Raw genomic sequence first — 23,694 nt, 5'->3', positions numbered from 1 at the left:
GGTATTAATTATTATTGTTCGAATTGCAATCGCAAACCTTTGTGTCAAATATAGGCGTATGACCGGTGCAATTGCAAATTCTTTTACTACATGGAAAGTTGGAATGCTTGTTCATACGTGTTGTTAGTGGTGAGCTAAATTGAGAATGGAGGAAGCACTGAAGCTCGCCAACCGTTTTTTTCAGCTGCATCAAAGTGGTTGTTTGCATGCTAAAACCATGCTCCACACTGAGGACGGGTGTGGATTCAGATGCCGAGATGGGAAACGCATAGGTAAGAATGTGTGCAAAATTTGAAAACAAGGATAATTCAAAGGAAGCTTAACAGGAGATGTCAGTAAGAAACAATGGGATGGTGGGTAGCTCATGCAAGTTGCTGATTACTTGGAAAATGATAGTATTCTACTGGAAATTAACACATAAAAAGATCGTCATTGAGTGAAAGACTTGCTGTCTTAGGTATTCGGATGCACACTGGCGTTGGATATGTGGAGAGGATTATATATGACCCCTCAGTCAATATCTTTTTCAACTACTTGTTTGCTGTAGGATTCTGGAATCTGGTTCAGCTTTAACTGAAACATCCGGTTCTAACAGAGACGGGAGCGAATAGAAGTTGGTTAGGTAAGGAAATATGATCATTTAGAGCTGTTATAGCCGATGGATTATGGCGGGTTAGAAACGAGGCTAAACTCGATAGTCTGCAGCCATATGTACAAACAAGCACACAATTCTCTTTTAACTTATGCTAAAAGATCCACTCGTGAAGGCAGGATGGGGACAAGGCAAGCATATGCTATATTGGATGAAATCTAAAACTAAATGTTGATGACTTAGTTATGAAGGAAGGCCTTTTTGAAGCACTTCCCAATGAATTGGAGGAGCTATTATTGTTGCTTTGGAGGAGCACCGGTTTCAGCGTCGCTCCCGTGGGCTCATTCCGTGATGGTTTACTGCGAGACGTTTACGCTGTGGAGGCGCAGATTTCTGTCTGGATGGTGGTGCGCCGGGAACTCGTGGTTCCATGGCAGTTAATTTTAGTCAAAAACAAAAAAGTTTGTTTCGGGCGCCTTGAAGTTGTCGTGTACACAAAAAGGAAACGTCGCTCGGTACACGTTTTGCTACCGCAAATTTTTGCCTTGCTTCACGACGTCACGTGATTACAAATCAATCTTTCTTGGTGTTCGGACACATTGTCGATCGCCAAATCCTACTGAGAAATAAACCCAGTGCTTCAGGAAGTCACACCAGAAATAAGAGCTTCCAAGCGCTTCAACAGCAAATCAATGTCATCCCTCGTCTTAATGAGGCTTAGCCGTGTGTACCGGCTATCGGCTTCGAATATTGTACCGGAACGTGAAATGATGCCCGCTCCGTTGAGCAGAGCAGAACAGTCTCTATTTCTTCCTCCCTCTTGCACTTGAGCCAGGCATAAGCTGCAACCTTTGCAGGGTCAGATGTCAAATAGACTACGTATCCTAGTCAGCATATATCCTAACATTAATTATTCACCTGGAGACGGCTCCCTACGCTTTTTGAAGTAGGAGCAGAACTGAGGGGAGAGCTTCTGGAGGGAGAAACGATTGGAAGTGGAGACGATACCGATCAACTTGCCCACCTTTCTCTCATTGTTCTGTAACCAAACTCGAATATGTCATCTCTATCATCGCTTTGTTAAGCTTCAGGACTCTTAGTTGAGTATCCCGGGAAACTCCCATGGTGTTCGAGAGCATGTATCGTGTGACTCTCTCATATATTTTCTCATCCTTTATCACCGCCCACCTAGACTTTCGCAAAGAGAACATGAATGAATCATCCAAGATATGAATCTTGCTCGTATTTCACATAGCAGTTAAAATAAAAAAGGACTTACCCGAGCCTACTACTAGCATGGCCTGAGATCTTAGAATTGGTAAAGAGCATAATATCTTCATCAGCTGGGGCTGGGATTGCTGAATAGTGAGGCCAATAGTAAGCATGGTCATGAATGACTGCAGAGCCGCAGAGAACTGATTGTCGCAAGAGGCCATCGGGATTGTTTGGTGAAGTGACAAATTCGATGAAGTTTGTTAGCGACGAGGCACTTACATTCGCCCATTCAGAGGTACGTCCTTCCCATTTGTACTCTCTACCATCGAATAAGTTGGTTTGGAACTTGTACACCTGCAAATAGGTGTACAAGTTATCAGATTTCATGAGAGTCGTCAAAATCTAGTTGCATGCACGGTTATCAGATTTCCAGTCTCTCTCTCTCTCTCTCTCTCTCTCTCTCTCTCTCTCATCAATACAGATTCTTTATATGTTTTTGTTAGAGCCCGACGGTCCCGCATTTGGCATTAAAAGGATTTTACTGGCGAAAAGAAGATTCATTCCTTTGGAAAAATTCTCATTGTCCACCAAAGGGAACCACGCATGATGCACAGAGGATCCGTGTGGCTCGTTGTAACGCATTCACCTTTCACATGAGGCAGCAAGCACGCATTAACACTTGTTTTTTTACCCCTTGAAAGGAAGCCTTTTCATTGAATAAGAACTTACAAGAGGATTGGAAGACCTCAAGGCTCGTACACACTATAAAAAACTGAAAGCCCAAAGATTCTACAATTATGAGCTTTACAATTTAGATTTCTAGACAAGTGTGTAATAGAAGAGCATTTATGGACTAAAAGCAAGCTTCCCGAAGTTGGAGCATAAGATTTGAGGCAATCAGATCTTATGACTTCTTAAGAACGAAGATGAGCCTTATGTGTATAGGAAGGTAAGTGGGAGCACTATCACCTTCTTGGTGTTATATGTGTAAGACATCATGATTATTGGGAATGGTATAGGAATGCTATCCACTGTAAAGACTTGGTTATCTAGATGCTTCTCCATGAAAGACTTAGGGGAAGCATCCTATATCTTGGGGATTCGGATCTATAGAGATAGATCCAAGAGGATGCTTGGCTTGTCCAAGTCCAAGTACATAGACACTATTGTTAAAAGGTTTGGCATGAAAAATTCTAAAAGATGTCTCATACCGATGAGACATAGGATATCACTTTCTAGAAGGATGTTTCTAAAGACTCCTGAAGAAATGACAAATATAGATATGATACCCTATGCTTCAACAATAGGGTCTATCATGTATGTTATGCTATGTACTAGGCCTGATATAGCGCATGTTCTGAGTGTCACGAGCAAGTATTAGGCAGATCTAGACTTGGAGCACTAGAAAGCAATAAAGTGTATCCTTAAGTACTTAAGAAAGACTAAGGATCTTTTATTGGTATATGAAGGTAGTAGCCTCAAGGTTGAAGGCTACAATGACTCAAGTTTCTATTCCGATGTCGATAATAACAAGTCAAATTCGGGGTATGTGTACACCCTGAATGGAGGAACAATGTGCTGGAAGAGTTCCAAGCAAGATACTGCTACTAACTCGACCATAGAGGCGGAGTACAATGCTGCAGTAGAGGCAGCAATGGAGGGAGTTTGGATGAAGAAGTTCATCATAGATCTGAGAGTTGTGTCGGGCAACGAGGAGTTGATTCCTTTATATTGTGACAACAACGGGACGATTGCTCAAGCAAGGGAACTTGGGTCTCATCGGAAGTGTTCTGAGGTTCCAACTTATTAAAGAGATCGTGGCCCGAGGAGATGTAGCAATGGAAAGAGTTCCATCTGAAAATAACATTATATATCCATTAACAAAGTCGTTGTCTCAAATGGTCTTTGAGCATCAAAAGGGTCTGATGGGGATCGGACACATAAGTGATTGGCTTTAGGTCAAGTGGGAGATTGCTAGTCATAAGTGCCTTATAAGCCAATCACGTGAGTGATAGCACGTGTGACTTGACACATAGCCTTTTTGCTTATTATTATTATTTGATATTTTATCATTTTATATTGTCTATTGCTTGAATATACTGTGATCTTTATAGATCTGTGTAATGAGAATCAGATCGTGATGAGATCACGATAATGAGACCGATTCATCTTTAAACACAAATCCTAAACAATCCCGGTCATAGGTTACTCGAGAGGGACATCGAGATAACCGGACAGACTGATGTGTTATATACCCATTCATATGATGGATATAGCTGGTCTCATAGTTACTTGTGTGAGGACATTAGGGATACAGTACGGGTGCTCATTGGAGAATAAGTTCATTGATTGATCCGCTTACGGAATGCGGAATGGTTGATGATGCTTTATTATTAGACAACGATTCCGTAGTTCCAATGGTGTATCTGGTCCTTAGACTTGAGACACTAAGGATGTCCTGTATAAGTACTACACTCTTTGATATTAGACTTATAAGTCTAAAGGTTTCAGATCTAGCACAACCGGTTATCATGAGTGGTAGCTAACCTTACGAGGACTATTAAGTGTCGATAGAGGATCATTTGCTCTCGCTGTCATGAGAAGAATATCTCATGTGTTCTTTCTTAAACAAATCCCTAGCTAGGGTCATTCGGATTGAGAGAGAGAGAGTTCTCCGGGAGAATCCGATTAGAGTGAGACTCGAGTAGAAACCGTATGGGTCTGATAGCACCGTGCTTGGTATATGGTATCTGGTATATTAGATGGATAAGAGACTATAAGTATATGGTATCTGAGAACGGACAGGTCCAATAAATTAGATTCTCCTATATCGTTTGGGCACTACGGTGTAGTGGCTTAGTACGTTAGCAATCAATGAGTCGAGTGAATTATTATAGAGATAATAATTTACTGAGCTAGAAGGAGTTTTAATAGGTATAACTTACGGCCAGCTCGATATTGAGCCTAGATGGTCACACACATATGGTATGAAATATGTATAACTTACGCATTGTGATGAGTAGAGGTTCAGATATGAAATATCTGTCAAAGCCCCTATCTTATTGGATATCAAATAAGCCCTCAAATTATCGGATCCTATTGATAATATCCAATAAGAGAGAATGAGAGATTATTGGATAGAGATCCACTAATCTAATAAGCTTGAGTAGTTGGATGAAGATCCAATACCCCCAATATGGTAAGATCCATTAGGGTTAAGTCAATAGGAGGCCTTTATAAATAGGAGGGAACTAAAGGTCTATAGGCTAGAGCCTCTTTGAGTTGTCATCTCCTATTCTCCTCTCCCCTTCTCCGCAAATAACAAGCGTGGAGATTTGAGGAGTATCGTCGTAGCCCTACTGTGTGGATCACCACTAGAGAGGAAGATACTTGACATGTTTCATCCTCTCCAACAGATCTATAGGGATTTAGGGATATACGATCTCCCTAGGTAATATAACTATCTAACATATGATTTTTTATGTCGCGAGTTTTGCGCACAAATCTTCACACGACAACGAACATATCTTTGGAAAATTTAAGGATTTTGTTTTTTATTCTTCTGCTGTGCATGTGATGTCACCCCCTATATTTTCCTACAGTATACTATCGAAGTGAGAAAAGTGTAAGGGAAGATTGAGGATGCTAAGTGAGAGCAGTGACAGTGGGAGCGACGATAGTGGTAGCGGTATCAGCGAGCGGCGATAGTGGTAGTGGTAGCAGCAAGCAGCGATAGTGGCAACGGAAGCAGCGAGCAGTGGGAGCGAGAGCGACAAGTGGCAATAGTGGCAGCAGCAATAGTAGCATTGAGCAACGACAGTATGAGCGGGAGTGACGATAGTGGCAACGGTAGCAGCGAGCAACTATAGCGGGAGCAGGAATGGCGAGTAGTGATAGTGGCAACGATAGTAACGAGCAACGACAACAACAACCATTTATGACACTTGTTGTTTATGAACTCTTTCTCTAGCCACCAAGAATTTTATGAACCACTAGAGTACTTATCATTCTTAGAAAAGAAAACTACTACGGTGTTATCATAAAATATCTTCAATGACCTAACAATTGAGTCGATTACACCAAGATAAAATTTCATAATTATAAAACTTGATTTGTGGCATCAACGCATGTCACAAATTCAACTTATCTTGTTGATGATGTTGAATCTCGGATTTTTATGATGAAGTCAATTATCATTTGGTTATCTAATCTATATATTGAGATAAGTGTGCAGGATTAACTACGATGGTAGTAAGACATGCAGCAGGTGTTGAGCTGGAGTCAAGACCAAGATCACGCTGAGGGTTCGAGAGTTTGTTAGAAGTCCGGACGGTCGTCAGAGGTTCTGCGGGAACAATCCGAGAAGTCCAGGAGCTTGCCAAAGAAGCTCGTCGGAACTCGCCAAGAGGATCGTCGCAAGTCTAGGAGTTTGCCGGGAGTCCGCCGGAGCATCGCCGAGGGTTCGTCGGATGTTCGCCGGAAGAAGCGATTGACGCACCAGAACACGATCTGCAGTATTGATATCTTAATTATCATAGTTAGTAGGTAGATTAAGTTAAGATTGAGAGGTGATCTCATTAACTTAATCTGGGGCCAATTGGGCCCATGGCATACCCAAATTGGGTCGAATGGATTAGTCCATTCGGACCCATAATACCTGTCAAGCGGTGGAACCGCTAGGGCCGACGGTGGCACCGCCTAGGAGACTTGGTCTCCCAGGAATTTTGGGCAGTAGTACTACCTCTGTCAGGAGGTGGTACCGTCGACAGTTATTGGTTTATTGGTGGTACCGCCTGAGCTCGATCTCTGAGCGATGTCAAGTAGTAATACCGCCCATACTGAGCAGTAGTACCGCTCAATAACAGATGACAGGCAGTAGTACCGCCCAGTTATGGTGGTGGTACCGCTAGGACCCCGAAAATCCGGGAATGGACACTTTTGAGCTCCAAATTCAAACCAGTTGGGGCCTATATAAACCCCACCCTTTCCTACATGAAAGTGAACTGAAAGCGTGGATTTATTCTGAGAATTTGATAGCTTAAAAGTGTTGTAAAAGGCTAGAAGTTCTTCTCCCGCTTTTCTTCTAAGTTTTGATCATTCAAGAGAGGAGTGAAAATCTGTAAGGGTTGTCTCCTAAGGCCATCAAAAGGAGTAAAGTTGTAAAAGGGTGGTTGGACTTCGCCTATTGAGGGAAGGCCTCTAGTGGACGTCGGTGACCTCATCGGAGGAGGAAGCCAAAAGTTGATGTAGGTTAAGATTGACCGAACCACTCTAAATCTCGGTTTGCATTTACATTCTGCTCTCTATCTTAATTGCAAACTACCTTCGTTGCATTACTTCAACTATACTTTTGTTTAGTCTTAAGTTGAAGAACTTTTTGAAATGGTTTTCATCGAAAACGCTTTCATCGTACAAACGTCGTTTTAAACCAATGAAAGTTTTCCGCTATACTAATTCAAACCTCCCCCCTCCCCCCCCCCCCCCCCCCCCCCCCCCGTCCTCTTAGTGCTTTTGATCCTAACAATTGGTATCAGAGCGAGTTCACTCTCAATCGGATTAAAACCCAAGAGAGATGGCATACGTCGGAAACCAAGAGGGTCACTCTATTACACATCCGTCCATGTTCAATGGGACGGAGTACACCTATTGGAAGACCCGAATGAGGATCTTCCTTATTTTCATGGATTTTGAACTTTGGAATATTGTTGAAAATAGATTTTCAAAGTCTTCTCTTCCAATGATCAATTGGAATGAATTGGAGAAGAAGACTTTCGCTCTTAATGCAAAGGCTATGAATGCCTTATTTTGTGCACTTGATAAAAACGAGTTCAATTGTGTTTCGATTTGTGAAACTGCATTTGATATTTGGCATATACTCAAAGTGACTCACGAAGGCACGAGTAGAGTGAAAGAGTCAAAAATCAATCTTTTAGTGCATTCTTATGAACTTTTTCGAATGAAACTGAGTGAGACCATAGATGACATGTACACCCGTTTCACGGATGTCGTCAATGGTCTAAAAGGACTCAGTAAAAATTTTTCGGATTTCAAGCTCGTTAATAAAATTCTAAGATCCCTTCCAAAAAGTTGGGACCCTAAAGTCACTGCTATTCAAGAGGCTAAAGATTTAAACAACTTCCCTCTTGAAGAATTAATCGGGTCATTAATGACCTACGAAATGACTTGCAAAGCTCATGAAGAGCATGAGGACACCCTTCCAAAGAACATGTAGGATATGACACTTAGAACTCAAGAAGACCACTTGAGAGAAAACTCATGTGATGAAAACTTTGACAATGACTTGGCACTTTTAACAAGAAAATTTTAAAAATTCATTAAAAAAAATAAATTTAAAAATGACTCAAAAAAAATTTGAACCCAAAAAGGATCAAGTTATTTGCAATGAATGCAAGAAGCCGAGACACTATAAAAGTGATTGTCCCCAAGCCAAGAAGAGAACACTAAAGAAGAAGCACTCAAAGCAACGTGGGATGACTCAAGCGCATCCAAAGAAGATGAGTCCAACACCGAGCAAGTTGCTCATTATGCACTCATGGCAATCGGAGAGGAGGTATCAAATATAATTATGCATATTTATCTTTTGATGAATTGTTAAATGCGTTCCATGATTTATTTGATGAATGCAAAATAATTAGTAGAAAATATAAATTATTAAAAAAGGAGCATGATATTCTTGTTAATAATTTTGATAAATTAAAAATTAAACATAATGATAGTTTAGTTCCATGTACAAAATGTCATAATTTAGAAGTTCTCTAAAAGGATAACTTGCTACTCAAGGATACCTTGAAGAAATTTGATGTTGGTAACAAGTCTTTGAATATGATCCTTACAAATAAGGGTCACATTCCTAAAAACGTGAAATTGAATTTGTGAGAAGTCCTCACTAAAATCTAACCACTTTCATTAAAGGCCCTATCTTGCATGTTTCGCACCAAAACAAATGTAACTTTTGTTGCAAACATGGACATAGAACTTACCATTGTCCATTCAAGAAAGTTAGTCCAAACAAATTGATTTGGGTTCCTAAAGGAACCGTAATAAATTCCATGCAACATGACAAATAATTTAGATCAGTTTTTAAGGCACCCAAGATTAAATGGATACCTAAAAATCATCCTTTCTTATAGAAACATATATCACCCACCACAAGCTATGAGCAAGAGATAGTACCTTGATAGTGGATGCTCAAGGCATATGACCGGAGATCCATCTCAATTCTCTAAGCTCACTGGCATAGACGAAGGCTATGTCACCTTCGGAGACAACAACAAGGGTAAAATCATTGGCAATGGAACCATAGGTAACAAATCCAACTTCTTTATTGAAGATATTTTGTTAGTTGATGGTTTAAAGCATAACCTCTTAAGCATTAGTCAATTGTGTGATAAAGAATATACTGTTAAATTCGAATCTAATGCTTGCATTATTGAAAAACTACACAAGAACACATCTATGATTGCATTAAAACAAAATAATGTATACACTATTGACATCAATGATCTTTGCAATGAAATGTGTTTTTCGGTTTTGATTGACGATGCTTGGCTTTGGCATAGGAGATCAGGTCATGCTAGCATGAAACTAATCACCCAAATTTCATCCAAAGAACTTGTAAGAGGAATTCCTCATATTAAGTTTATCAAAGATAATATGTGTGATTCTTGTCAATTAGGAAAACAAATAAAGGGTAGCTTCAAATCTAAAAATTAAATAAGCACCTCTAGATCTTTGCAATTAATCCATATGGACTTATTCGAACCAATCTCTACATCAAGCCTAGGAGGTAGCAAATACGCTTTTGTTATTGTAGATGATTATAGTAGATACATATGGACTTATTTATTGAAACACAAAAGTGAACGCTTTAGATATTTCACCAAGTTTTGTAAACTTGTTCATAATAAAAATGGTTTTATGATTTCATCAATTCGAAGTGATCACGGTGGTGAGTTTCAAAACCATGATTTCCAAGAATTTTGTGAATCTAATGGATACAACCACAACTTCTCTACTCCAAGAAATCCTCAACAAAATATAGTAGAAAGAAAGAATAGAAATTTACAAGAAATGGCAAGAACCATGTTGAATGAACATAGCCTATCGAAATATTTTTGGGTCAAAGCCGTAAACACGGTATGCTATGTTATGAATAGAGTTCTAGTAAGACCCTTACTCACCAAAACTCCTTATGAGTTGTGGAATAACCAAAAACCCAATGTTTCATATTTTAAAATTTTTCGGTGTAAGCGTTTTATCTTGAATCAAAAAGATGCCTTAGGAAAATTTGATGCTAAATCCGATAAAGGAATTTTTCTTGATTATTCTTCGATTTCTAAAGAATTGCATATCTTCAATAAGAGAACTTTAATTATAGAAGAATCCATTCATGTTGTTTTTAATGAGATTTCCGAAATCAAGAAAAACAATTTTGATGATGATGTTAATTTCGATACTTTGAATTTAAATGAAACCCCTTCTCCAATTAGCAACTTGGATGCATCCACTTCTGAAACATCCTTACCCAAGGATTGGAAGTTTGTAGATGCTCATCCTAAGGAGCTAATTATAGGAGACACATCTAAGGGGGTTCAAACACGTTCTTCTCTTAAAAAGTTTTGTGCAAACGCCACTTTTCTCTCCCAAATTGAACCTAAATGTATTGACGAAGCCATGAAAGATGATTCATGGATTATCGCAATGCAAGATGAGTTAAATCAATTTGAGAGAAATGAGGTGTGAAAGCTTGTTCCTAGGCCAAATGACCATTTAGTTATTAGTACTAAATGGGTATTTAGAAACAAGCAAGATGAATCTGGTATCGTGGTTAGAAACAAGGCTAGATTAGTGGCCAAAGATTTCAACCAAGAAGAAGGTATCAATTACGAAGAAACCTTCGCTCTTGTGACTCGATTAGAAGCCATAAGATGCTCCTTGCCTATGCTAGTAGTACTAATTTTAAGTTGTTTCAAATGGATGTTAAAAGCGCTTTTCTTAATGGCTTTATTTTTGAAGAAGTTTATATTGAACAATCTCCCGGATTTGAGAATAATAGTCTCCCTGATCATGTGTTTAAATTAACTAAAGCTCTCTATGATTTAAAATAAGCCTCAAGGGCTTGGTATGAGAGACTTAGTTTTTTTCTTATTGAAAATAATTTCTCTAAAGGCAAAGTCGATACTACATTGTTTATCAAAAATTTTGAAAATAATTTTCTCATTGTTCAGATTTATGTTGATGATATTATCTTCGGTTCTACAAACGAATCTCTTTGTGAATCTTTTGCTAAAACTATGAGCCTTGAATTTGAAATGAGTTTGAAGGGAGAATTAACCTTCTTTTTAGGCTTACAAATTAAGCAACTAAGCAATGACATCTTTATTAGTCAAACTAAATACGCTTTAGATTTGCTAAAAAGATTTAATATGGATAGCTCAAAAGCTATCAACACTCCTATGAGCACCTCCACTAAGTTAGAAATAGATGAGAGTGGAGAAAGCTTTGATAAAAAAACTTATAGGGGTATGATAGGAAGTTTACTTTATCTCACAGCAACTAGACCGGATATCATGTTCAGTATAAGACTTTATGCTAGGTTTCAATCGAATCCTAAGATATCTCATCTCAAAGCTGTTAAAAGAATACTTAGATATCTTAAAGGTACCACAAATATAGGATTATGATATCCAAAATCCGAGAATTTTGAGCTAATTGCTTATACTGATGCGGATTTTGCTGGGTGTAGACTAGATAGAAAAAGCACATCATGAACATGTCAATTTTCAGGACATGCTCTTGTTTCCTGGTCATCTAAGAAACAAAACTCGGTTGCACTATCAACAACCGAAGCTGAGTATATTGTAGCTAGTGCATGCTGTGCACAAGTTGTGTAGATGAAAAACACCTTAGAAGATTATAAAGTTCATCTTAAAAATATTCCTATTAAATGTGATAACATAAGTGCAATATGCTTAATAAAGAATCTCATTCAACACTCAAGAACAAAGCATATTAATATTAGACATCACTTTATATGAGATCATGTCACTAATCACGATGTAATTATAGAGTTCATTGATACTAAACATCAACTAGCTGATACTTTTACAGAGCCTTTAAGTGAAGAACAATTTGATTTCATTAGAAGAGAATTAGGAATGTTGATTTGTCCGAATGCATGAACTTATTAAATTGGTTTTTCAGACTTTCTTGATTCTATGATCAATCACTTAATGCTGAAAATCTTATGATACGAATTTTACATGACTATATGCTTCAATAACATGTTGGAAATTGTATGTCTTGATTTCCATGATGATAAGCATGTTTTACCTTCATGATTATGTTTGAAAAACTATGACAAAACTTTGTCTGAATGTATGAATTTGTTAAATTTTATTTTCGGACTTTCTTGATCCTAACAATGCATAATTTTGTATTTCTCTTCCAGACTAAATGTATTTCTTGAATTGAGCTTTCATGAGCCTATGTCATATCAAGTTTATTTTATATCAATGCTCCATGATTTTTGACATATGGAATTGATTAATAAATGCATCTCTCATGGATTTTCCTTGTGAAAAATAATTTTTAATCAAGAAATGATTCCTTCTTGATGAATGAATTTTTTTTTAATTGAACACTTGCAAAAATTTAATTTCATATGAATATCTTGATTCTTGTAAAAATGAAGCATGATTTAATCTCTTATCATTTTTAACTTCATTCAAAGTTAGTTCACCATGGCTTTCCTCCTTCATGCAAGAAGTAATGAAAGCTATCTCCTTAATGGACTTTTGAATGATACTATGTCATGATTGCTTGAAAAATAACTTGTATGAATGGTATCTTATGGTTGAAAAATAACATGAATCTTTACCACACTTATTACTATGCTTACAATACGCTTGAATCGTTCTCCTTTTTGTTGATGACAAAGGGAGAGAAATATGTGGTAAATCGATGATAAAATGAATTGCAATACACTCGAAATATTTGCATTAATGATAAGATATCTAGAGCTTACATTGTAATTTTACAATGTTGATATCTTGCCATGTGATGAATTGTTATGAATGCCATATTTTCATTATGTTAAGATATCAAAAGCTTACATTGCTTACATCATAATTTTACAAATTGTTATCTTACCATGTGATGAATTGCTATGATTACTATCTTTCACATTTGAAATATAAGACTTGAAAATGGATGTCAAGCCTTGACATCATTTTCATAAAGATACATCATAATAGGAATCATGATGGGGATATTGATAAGTTTAAATGAACTTAACTTATTAATATGTCTCTTGAATTCAAAGACTTTGAATTCAAGAATGACTTATCTCAAGTATGATATATAGATAGGGGGAGTTAAGGTTAACTCCGTCATCAATTGATTATCATCATAAAAAATGGAGAGATTGTTGAATCTCGGATTTTGATGATAAAGTCAATTATCATTTGGTTATCTAATTCATATGCTGAGATAAGTGTGCAGGATTAACTTCGATGGCAGTAAGACATGCAGTAGGTGTTGAGTCGGAGTCAAGACCAAGATCACGCTGGGGGTTCAAGAGTTTGTCAGAAGTCTGGACGGTCGTCGGAAGTTCTGCGGGAACAATCCGAGAAGTCTAGGAGCTTGCCAAAGAAGCTCGTCGGAACTCGCCAAGAGGATCGTCGCAAGTCCAGGAGTTTGCCGGGAGTCCGCCGGAGCATTCCCGAGGGTTCGTCGGATGTTCGCCGAAAGAAGCGATTTACGCACCAGAACACGATATGTAGTATTGATGTCTTAATTGTCGTAGTTAGCAGGTAGATTAAGTTAGGATTGGGAGGTGATCCAACTAACTTAATCTAGGGCCAATTGGGCCCTTGGCACACCCAAATTAGGTCGAATGGATCAGTCCATTTGGACCCATAATTCCAGTTGAATCTTGTATTTTGATGATGAAACTACTTGATATATGTTTATGATTTAATCTGCGTTTTGAGTGATGCAGGATGCTTTAATCAGGATGAGACAATTAAAGCAGAAAAATCATGTTGTGCCAGAGGAACATGTCAGAAGATTGGACGTCGGGCCGGTGGATCGGTCGACGTATCAACAGAAGGCTTCAGGCCGTGGACTCGGGCATTGTGCCAAGGATATCGGAGTTGCGGAGTCAACTGGCCGATTGGGCAATAGGTTGCAGGAGAGGACGATGCGCCGAAGAATCGGACGAAGCGTCAAGGGACCAATGACATGTCGGACAACTTGGTTAATTGCTTAGGATTAATTGTTCTCGATCGAAGTTTTGTTTTAAGTGTGCAGGATTAACTACGATGGAAGAAAGATATGCAGTAGGAGTTACGCCGGAGTCAAGACAATGATCACGTTGGGAGTTCGAGAGTTCGACGGAAGTTCGGACAATCATCGGAGGTTCTGCGGGAATAAATCCGAGAAGTCCATGAGCTTGCCAAAGAAGCTCGTCGGAACTTGCCAAGTGGATCGTCGCAAGTCTAGGAGTTTGCCGGAAGTCCGCAGGAGCATCACCGAGGGTTCATCGGATGATCGACGGAAGTTCGCCGGAAGCTCACCGGAAGAAGCGATTGACGCACCGCCTAGGCTCGGTCTCCGAGCTCTAGCTGAGCGGTGCAACCGCCTCAGTCAGGTGGTGGCACCACTTGAGCTCGGTCTCCGAGCTCTGGCAAGAGGTGCAACCGCCCCTGATAGAGGTGGCACCGCCCAGAGGCTCAGTCTTTGAGCTCTGCCAGGCGGTGCAACCGCCAGATCCCGGAATTCCGGGAATTGACAGTTTTGAGCTCCAAATTCAAACTGGGTTGGGGCTTATAAATACCCCACCCTTTCAGCACTGAAAGGGCACCCAGAAACCATCGAAATCCTGATCTTATTATGTGATTCTTAGAGCTTAAAATTGTTGTAAAGGCCAAATGTACTTCTCCCTCTTTTCTTCCAAGTTCTGATCTTTAAAGAGAGGAGAGAAAATTCTGTAAGGGTTGTCTCCTAAGCCCGTCAAAATGAGTGAAACTGTAAAAGGGTAGTTGGCCTTCGCCTATTGAAGGAAGGCCTCTAGTTGACGTCGGTGACCTCGTCGGTGGAGGAAGCCAAAAGTGGAGTACGTCAAGATTGACCGAACCACTCTAAATCTTGGTTTGCATTTACTTTGAGCATCTTATCCTTACTGCAAATCTCCTTAAAAACTTACTGCTTTCTGCGCATATACGATCAGGTTTCAAGCTTTGTACTTTCCGAATCGGCGTTTAGACATAAATCAGTTTTATCGTACGAATATCATATTTCAGTTTGCGCTTACTATCTGATTTGAACCATAACTGCAAACTGCATTTATATCTTTGCTGCATCTCACTTAATCAAAAGTAAAAGTGATTTACGAATCGGCTTTCTTACCGAAATCACTTTTATCGAACGAACGCAGTCTTTTTTTTATCGTAGAAGGTTTTCCGCTACACTAATTCACCCCCCCCCTCTTAGTGCTCTTGATCCTAACAATTGGTATAAGAGTCCGGCATTTCTCATTTCGGATTTACACCCGAGAGAAATGGCTCTTCATGGCTTTCAAGAGGGCTTATCGGTTGTTCGTCCACCGTTGTTTAACGGATTGGACTACACTTATTGGAAAACTCGAATGAGAGTTTTCTTGATTTCTATGAATTTGGATTTATGGAATATCGTTGAAAACGGTTTTCAACTTCCCTCTAAACCAATGAACGAATGGTCGGATTTGGAGAAGAAGTATTTTTCTTTAAACGTAAAGGCTATGAATGCCTTATTTTGCGCTTTGGACAAAAATGAATTCAATCGGATCTCTACGTGCGAAACAGCTTTTGACATTTGGCGAACACTTGAAATCACGCACGAGGGAACTAGTAGAGTCAAAGACTCGAAAGTTAACATTTTATTGCATGATTTTGAGCTTTTTCGAATGCAACCAAGCGAGACTATAGGCGACATGTACACCCGTTTCACGGATGTTGTCAATAGTTTAAGAGCTCTTGGAAAATGTTTTTCAGATTTTGAACTCGTAAACAAGATTTTACGTTCTCTTTCTAAGAAGTGGGATTCAAAAGTAACTACAATACAAGAAACTAAAAACCTAAACAACTTACCACTTGAAGAACTAATTGGTTCGTTGATAACATATGAAATGGTGCACAATGCACATGATGAACAAAATCACCTTCCAAAGAACAGGAAGGATTTGGAACTCCGGACAAATGAATACCACTTGAGCGATGACTCAAGTGATGAGGACAATGATGAACTTGAACTTCGAACACTAAATCTTAATAAGTTTATTAAACAAAAATCTAAAATAGACAATGAACTTGAACGAAGGAAGAGGCCAAAGAAGAGGAAGGCAACCAAGGATGAATCAAGAACTTCCAAAGGTGAAACGACGAATTGGGCTTTGACAGGCTTCGACTACAAGGTAAGTAACTCAACTCTCTTGAATTATTTTGAAATTACTTGAAGTTTTTCATGAGTGCTTAATTTAGATAGTAGGAATAAAAAAAAAATTATTTTTTAAAAATTATATCATGTTTTTCTGTTTAGCATCTTTGAAGAACTAAAAATTTGATCATGAAAAGTATATTGCTAAGGTTTCATGCATGTTATATTTTGAAATGTTGAATGATGTATGCAACATTATGGATGATAATTATATGATATGTGATAATGCTTAAGATTAATCTATGCATGTGTATTTTGATGATTTTATGTCATGCATGAGCTTTTGAAGTAAATGTTAATTTGAAACTCTCATTTTGGATTAACATGTTTTTGGTTTAATCATTTTTATGACATATTAAGATGACATAGTGCATGTACATCTATGTGTGAATCTCTTGATAATTTTTTGATGATAGATGTGATATCATGATGTTTTATTTTTGATGTGTTTGGTCTTAACGGCTTTATGACGAAACTTATGTTTTGATTTTAAATGATGATACATGTTTTCACAAAAAGACTTGAACACCCTCACATGAAATCAATTGTATGAAATAGAAATGAATTTTATATCCTATTGAGATTAATGAATTTATTTTACCAATCTTGTAAATCTCATGAAAATAAACATGATGAATATTTTGAAAATAAATGAGTGTATCATGCATTTGGTCTTAATGATTTCTCTTGAACATACTTTTTGAAATCATACTTGATAATGAATATCAAGATATTAAAAGGATGTTATCATGGAATCATGTTTGATAATCTATTTTACAAAATTTACCTTTCTATGTTGACATTCTTTTTAAAAAAGCAAAGGCATGCTCATAAGAAGCAAATCACATGAATAGAAATTTATAAAAATGAAATGTAATCATCTATCTTATTGATTTTTCAATAAATATATGCTTGTCATATATGAATTTATTGAATGTAATTTTGAGGATGATTTCAGATTTGACAAATGCTTGATTCGTATTTACGACATAAGACACATTTTAAATATGAATCATGCTAAATGCTTCAATCATTTTCTATCTCTAATGTTCTCGATTTTGATGAAATAGTAATAACGTTATTCATGTTATGAATCTCAAAAATAATAATTTGATTATGATTTTTTTTATGAATTAACTTGAATGAAATTTTGTTTTAACCGAATCATAAACTTTCCCTTGACTTCTTGACTTAAGAATTTTGAAGAAACATGATGATTACTTGATATTTGATACTTAAAATTTCTTGTAAAATGTGATCTTGATAAGAACATTTCAAGTTGCTCTTTGTGCTATATCTTTTCAAATGAATCATGAGCCTTGATATCATATATTTCATAATATAGAAATAACAAGATTTCTTTGCCTTGTATGTCTTGTGTAATGATTGTACATCAATTTGCTTTATTATGAATTATATGAATCCTGATCGTGAACTTGTTAAGAAGAATTTTAATGAACCATGAATCATATCTTTGGTATTCACGAATTGATCCTTATTGATATCTTTCATTGATATGATAAATTATCATCTCATGATATATCGCATAATTATATCATGCTTTGCGATTGTATCAATCTTTGCTGTATTTTCACATTGATATTCCTCATGACATGATTTCTTTGCATTGTATGCTTCATGTAATAATATGAATACATGAAACACTTATGATATGATTTTTATACAATTCCGTGTATTTATAAAATATTTATCTCATCACCCAATAACTCTTCTTGATATTCCTTATGAGATGAAATGAAATAATGCATGAAATACAAATGAGAAGTTAATACTCATGCATGATAGGATGTAATGAATTTTGACATTTAGATACCATCATTTGAATAGCTATGATCATGTTGCCAAAATGATATATCATGAATGCTTGAATATCATGTTTGATATGCTCATAATGATGATTGATTTTTCGGTATCGTGCATAAAAATTGAAATGTTAATGAATTTGTGCATTAAAACTATAATGATGCACAAATAAGAATGATTACTTACCTTTGTCATGATTTAGAAATTGATGTAAAGGGTTTTTCCCGTCTTTTTGACAATGACAAAGGGGGAGATAGATTGCTAGCACAATTCAAGAAAAAGGCAAAAATTACAAAAGAGAAGAAATTGCTATCTTGAACATCACCGATAATTGCTAGCTTGAAATATCAAGAAAATGCAAAAACTTGTTTATTTTCTTGCACATCTAAAGAGAAGATGCAAATTTAACACTTGCCAAATTGTTTGCTTGCCTCATGTAAAACATTGTCTCTTGGTAGTTTGGCATTTTGTTAAGAAAGCAAAAATGACACTTCTCAAAAGAGAAGAAAGAGCTTGCTATCTTAAACATCACAAGCTTGCCTATCTTAAGAAACAAAAATTTGCAAAAGTGCTATCTTGCCTATCACAAGAAGCAAAACTTGCAACTTATACATTATAATAGGAAGCAAGAAGCATGAGTTTACACAAGAAAGCTATCTTGCATTTCCTTTCGAAATTTTTGCTAGCTTGTATGTAGTAAAACTTGCATATCGTAAAAATTGCTAGCTTGTAGTATAAAGAGAAGCAAATAGTTGCTATCTCAAGAAAATTAAATATGCTAAACTTACACCTTGCAATGGAAGCAAAATTGCGAGCTCAAACAATGCAAAGGAAGCAAAAATTTGCTAGCTTGCAACTTGCATATTTCAAGAAGCAAGAGTTGCCTTCTTGAACATCTTTAAATTGCTAGCTTGCAAGTTTTAAAATGTTGTAACATTGCTAGCTTGCTATCTTGTATGCTGTAAAACTTGAATATCTAAAACTTGATAGCTTGAATGTTCTAAGCATGATGTAACATTTGCTGAATTTTCTGGCTTCAAAACTGCATGATGATAAAACTTGATATTATGTTTTTCATGCAATAAGTTAAACTAATATTCCAAACACAAGAATAGTTGGACTTCTCCTTTTTGTTGATGACAAAGGGGGAGAAGTATGATGTTATGCATAAGTTTATGCATAAGTTCATGATGACGTGTTGCAAGTATTCATGATGAATATTGCAATGACTTGAATTCAGTTTGAATTCAAGGTTCTATCAATATGGCATATTGATAGGGGGAGTTTGTTTAAACTCCGGGAGTTAAGTTTAACTCCGTCATCAAGTGGTTGTCATCATCAAAAAGGGGGAGATTGTTGAATCTCATATTTTGATGATGAAACTACTTGATATATGTTTATGATTTAATCTGCATTTTGAGTGACGCAGGATTCTTTGATCAGGATGAGACAATTAAAGCAGGAAAATCATGTTGTGCCGGAGGAACATGTCAGAAGATTGGACGTCGGGTCGGTGGATCGGTCGACGTATCGACAGAAGGCTTCGGGCCGTGGACTCGGGCATCGGGCCAAGAAGAGCGGGTATTGTGCCAAGGATATCGGAGTTGCGGAGTCAACTGGCCGATTGGGCAATAGGTTGCAGGAGAGGACGATGCGCCGAAGAATCGGGCGAAGCGTCAAGGGACCAATGACATGCCGGACAACTTGGTTAATTGCTTAGGATTAATTGTCTTGATCGAAGTTTTGTTTTAAGTGTGCAGGATTAACTACGATGGAAGAAAGATATGCAGTAGGAGTTTCGCCGGAGTCAAGACAATGATCACGTTGGGAGTTCGAGAGTTCGACGGAAGTTCGAACAGTCGTCGGAGGTTCTGCGGGAACAAATCCGAGAAGTCCATGAGCTTGCCAAAGAAGCTCGTCGGAACTCTTCAAGTGGATCGTTGGAAGTCCAGGAGTTTGCCGGAAGTCCGCAGGAGCATCACCGAGGGTTCATCGGATGATCGACGGAAGTTCGCCGGAAGCTCGCCGGAAGAAGCGATTGATGCACCGGAGCAAGTTGCAGTAAATGTCTTAGGGAATATCGTAGTTAGCACAATGATTAAGTTGGAAATGGGAGGTGATCCCATTAACTTAATCTTGGGGCAATTGGGCCCCTGAAAAACCCAAATTGGGCCGAATGGATCGACCCATTCGGACCTGATTTCTGCCAAGCGGTTGAACCGCCCAAGCCAGGCGGTGGCACCGCCTGGGCTCAGTCTCCGAGCGAGACTGGGCGGTGAAACCGCCCTAGCCAGGAGAGGTGGCACCGCCTGGGCTCGGTCTCCGAGCTCTGGTTGAACGGTGCAACCGTCTCAGTTAGGCGGTGGCACCACTTGAGCTCGGTCTCCGAGCTCTAGCAGGAGGTGCAACCGCCCCTGACAGAGGTGGCACCGCCCAGAGGTTCAGTCTTCGAGCTCTGCCAGGTGGTGCAATCGCCTCAGTCAGGCGGTGCAACCGCCAGATCCCGGAATTCCGGGAATTGACAGTTTTGAGCTCCAAATTCAAACTGGGTTGGGGCCTATAAATACCCCACCCTTTCAGCACTGAAAGGGCACCTAGAAACCACCGAAATCCTGATCTTATTCTATGATTCTTAGAGCTCAAAATTGTTGTAAAGGCCAAAAGTTTTTCTCCCTCTTTTCTTCGAAGTTCTGATCTTTAAAGAGAGGAGAGAAAATTATGTAAGAGTTGTCTCCTAAGCCCGTTAAAAGGAGTGAAACTGTAAAAGGGTGGTTGGCCTTCGCCTATTAAAGGAAGGCCTCTAGTTGACGTCGGTGACCTCGTCGGTGGAGGAAGCCAAAAGTGGAGTAGGTCAAGATTGACCGAACCACTCTAAATCTTGGTTTGCATTTACTTTGAGCATCTTATCCTTACTGCAAATCTCCTCAAAAGCTTACTGCTTTCTGCGCATATATGATCGAGTTTCCAGCTTTGCACTTTCCGAATCGGCGTTTAGACGTAAATCAGTTTTATCGTACGAATATCATATTTCAATTTGCGCCTACTATCTGATTTGAACCATAACTGCAAACTGCATTTATATCTTTGCTGCATCTCGCTTAATCAAAAGTTAAAGTGATTTACGAATCGGCTTTCTTACCGAAATCACTTTTATCGAACGAACATAGTCTTTTTTTTATCGTAGAAGGTTTTCCGCTGCACTAATTCACCCTCCCCTCTTAGTGCTCTTGATCCTAACAATTCCTGCCAAGCGGTGGCACCGGCCTAGGAGACTTAGTCTCCCAGGAATTCTAGGTGGTAGTACCGCCCCTATCAAGCGGTGGTACCGCCGATAGTTATTACTGCCAGCGGTGGTACCGCCTCTGTCAGGCGGGGGTACCGCTTGAGCTCGGTCTCCGAGCAATGTCAGGCGGTAGTACCGCCCAGACTGAGCGATAGTACCGCTTAGTGACAGATGACAGGCGGTAGTACTACCTAGTTATGGCGATGGTACTGTCAGGACCCCGAAAATCCGGGAATAGACACTTTTAAGCTCCAAATTCAAACTAGTTAGGGCCCATATAAACCCCACCCTTTCCTACATGAAAGTGAACCGAAAGCTTACATTTATTCTGAGAATTTGAGAGCTTAAAAGTATTGTAAAAGGCTAGAAGTTCTTCTTCTTCTTTTCTTCTAAGTTTTGATCATTCAAGAGAGGAGTGGAAATCTGTAAGGGTTGTCTCCTAAGCCCGTCAAAAGGAGTAAAGCTGTAAAAGGGTGGTTGGCCTTCGCCTATTGAAGGAAGGCCTATAGTGGATGTCAGTGACCTCATCGGAGGAGGAAGCTAAAAGTGGATGTAGGTCAAGATTGACCGAACTACTCTAAATCTCAGTTTGTATTTATATTATGCACTCTATCTTAACTACAAACTGCCTTCGTTGCTTTACTTCAACTATACTTTTGTTTGGTCTTAAGTTGAAGAACTACAAATATCATTTTAAATCAACGAAAATTTTCTGCTGCACTAATTCACCCCTCCCCACCCCCCCCCACCCCCCCCCCCCCCCCCCCCCCCTTCTCCTTAGTGCTCGATCCTAACAGATGATACAATAAGCAACTATTTTGCACTTCTTTAAGAAATTATCCCTCTAGCTAACATGAATATGAATCTTAAAGTGGGGGTATGTGAGCTTATAGTCTTTTGTCTGGTCCAAATATCTTATCACTTTTTTTTGTAGCTATCCAATGTTACATTCTTGAGTTGCTTTGGTATCTACCTAGCATTCTTACTATAAAACTGATATCTAATTTAAAACAACTTTGATCATATAATAAACTTTCAATTGCATATACATAAGGAATATTCTTTATTTGATTACTTTTAAAGTCATTCTTAGAACACTAACCTTAATTGAATCTTTCATCTTTGGTAATAAGTGTACCTGAACAGAACTGTATATAAAATTCTTTAAGATTCGATCAATATTTTCTTTTTGAGATAATTCTAGCAATTATTGAGATCTATCCCTAAATATCTCAATATCAATAACATAAGTTGTCTCATTTATATCAACTATTTTAAAATTATTAATAAGAAACATCTTAGTTTTATAAAATAAACTAACATCACTACTAGTAAGTAAGATATTATCCACATAAAAGATCAATATAATAAACTTGTTCTCATTGACTTTTAAATAAATATCAAAAAAAAATTTCTTAAAATCCAAAAGAAATAATGGAATCATAAAACTTCATATACTTCATATAGTAAAGGAGATTGTGAATAGATCTTTAATTTTAATTTCTGGTGTTTTATCCCTATGAGGTCTTATCCTTTTCCAGACAAGTGTACAGTGTCTAGGATAGTAATTAAAAAGGTCTCTTCCATCAAGATCATTTCCTAAATAATCCTGTGGACTTCCTTTTAATTGATCGATAACCATAAACATAATTCAGTCATATATATATTATATCTTATCTAATTAAATAAGGTAACATAATCTAACATTACAAACTTGTGACAAAATTGACAATTGCTAGGGCATCTGTATGAATCAAGATATTCTACCATCGTAGAGAGTCAACGTACTAAAGACTCTCCAAGAGAGTCATTCCTTTAGCCACTATGGGATTGTGAACCATGCAACAAGAGGAACAGCAGCTGACCACTAGAGTGATGTTGGAGGCTAAGGTGAAGACAACACCCAGACCTACAAGTTAGGAGAAGAAAAAGACCTAGTATAAAATGAGATCAAACTTGGACATCTCAAGTAAAAGATTTAGGGTCTTAGAACCTTCGACAATTGGGATTGAAGGGAAAGCTTCATTAAACATTGCTAAAGCCTCGTAAACTAGGGAAGAGGCAATGGCCTGACAATTGCAAATTCTAACCTCATTCCTGTTGAGCCAAAGACACCAGAACATATAGGAGATACGACCCAGAATCCAACTAGCATAGGGCTTGAGAAAGCCTTCACCCTCATCCAGCCAAGAGATAATAGCCCAATTATCAAAAAAATATAAAATAGAGATTGGTCCTAGCGTGAAGGAGGAACCAAAGGGAAAGGGCCATAAGTCATTCAAAT

General features: G+C 38.1%; 1 pseudogene; it reads right to left on the bottom strand.

The window, feature by feature from the left end:
* Window positions 1-1,106: 1,106 nt before the first annotated feature.
* The window catches only part of LOC135649898 (tryptophan aminotransferase-related protein 4-like), a 38,851-nt pseudogene continuing 16,263 nt past the window's right edge, over window positions 1,107-23,694 (bottom strand).

This window comes from Musa acuminata, chromosome BXJ1-4, assembly GCF_036884655.1.
Source record: "Musa acuminata AAA Group cultivar baxijiao chromosome BXJ1-4, Cavendish_Baxijiao_AAA, whole genome shotgun sequence".
Lineage (NCBI taxonomy): Eukaryota > Viridiplantae > Streptophyta > Magnoliopsida > Zingiberales > Musaceae > Musa > Musa acuminata.
The sequence above is the reverse complement of the archived record's forward strand: the minus strand, read 5'-3'. Positions and strand labels throughout refer to the sequence as shown.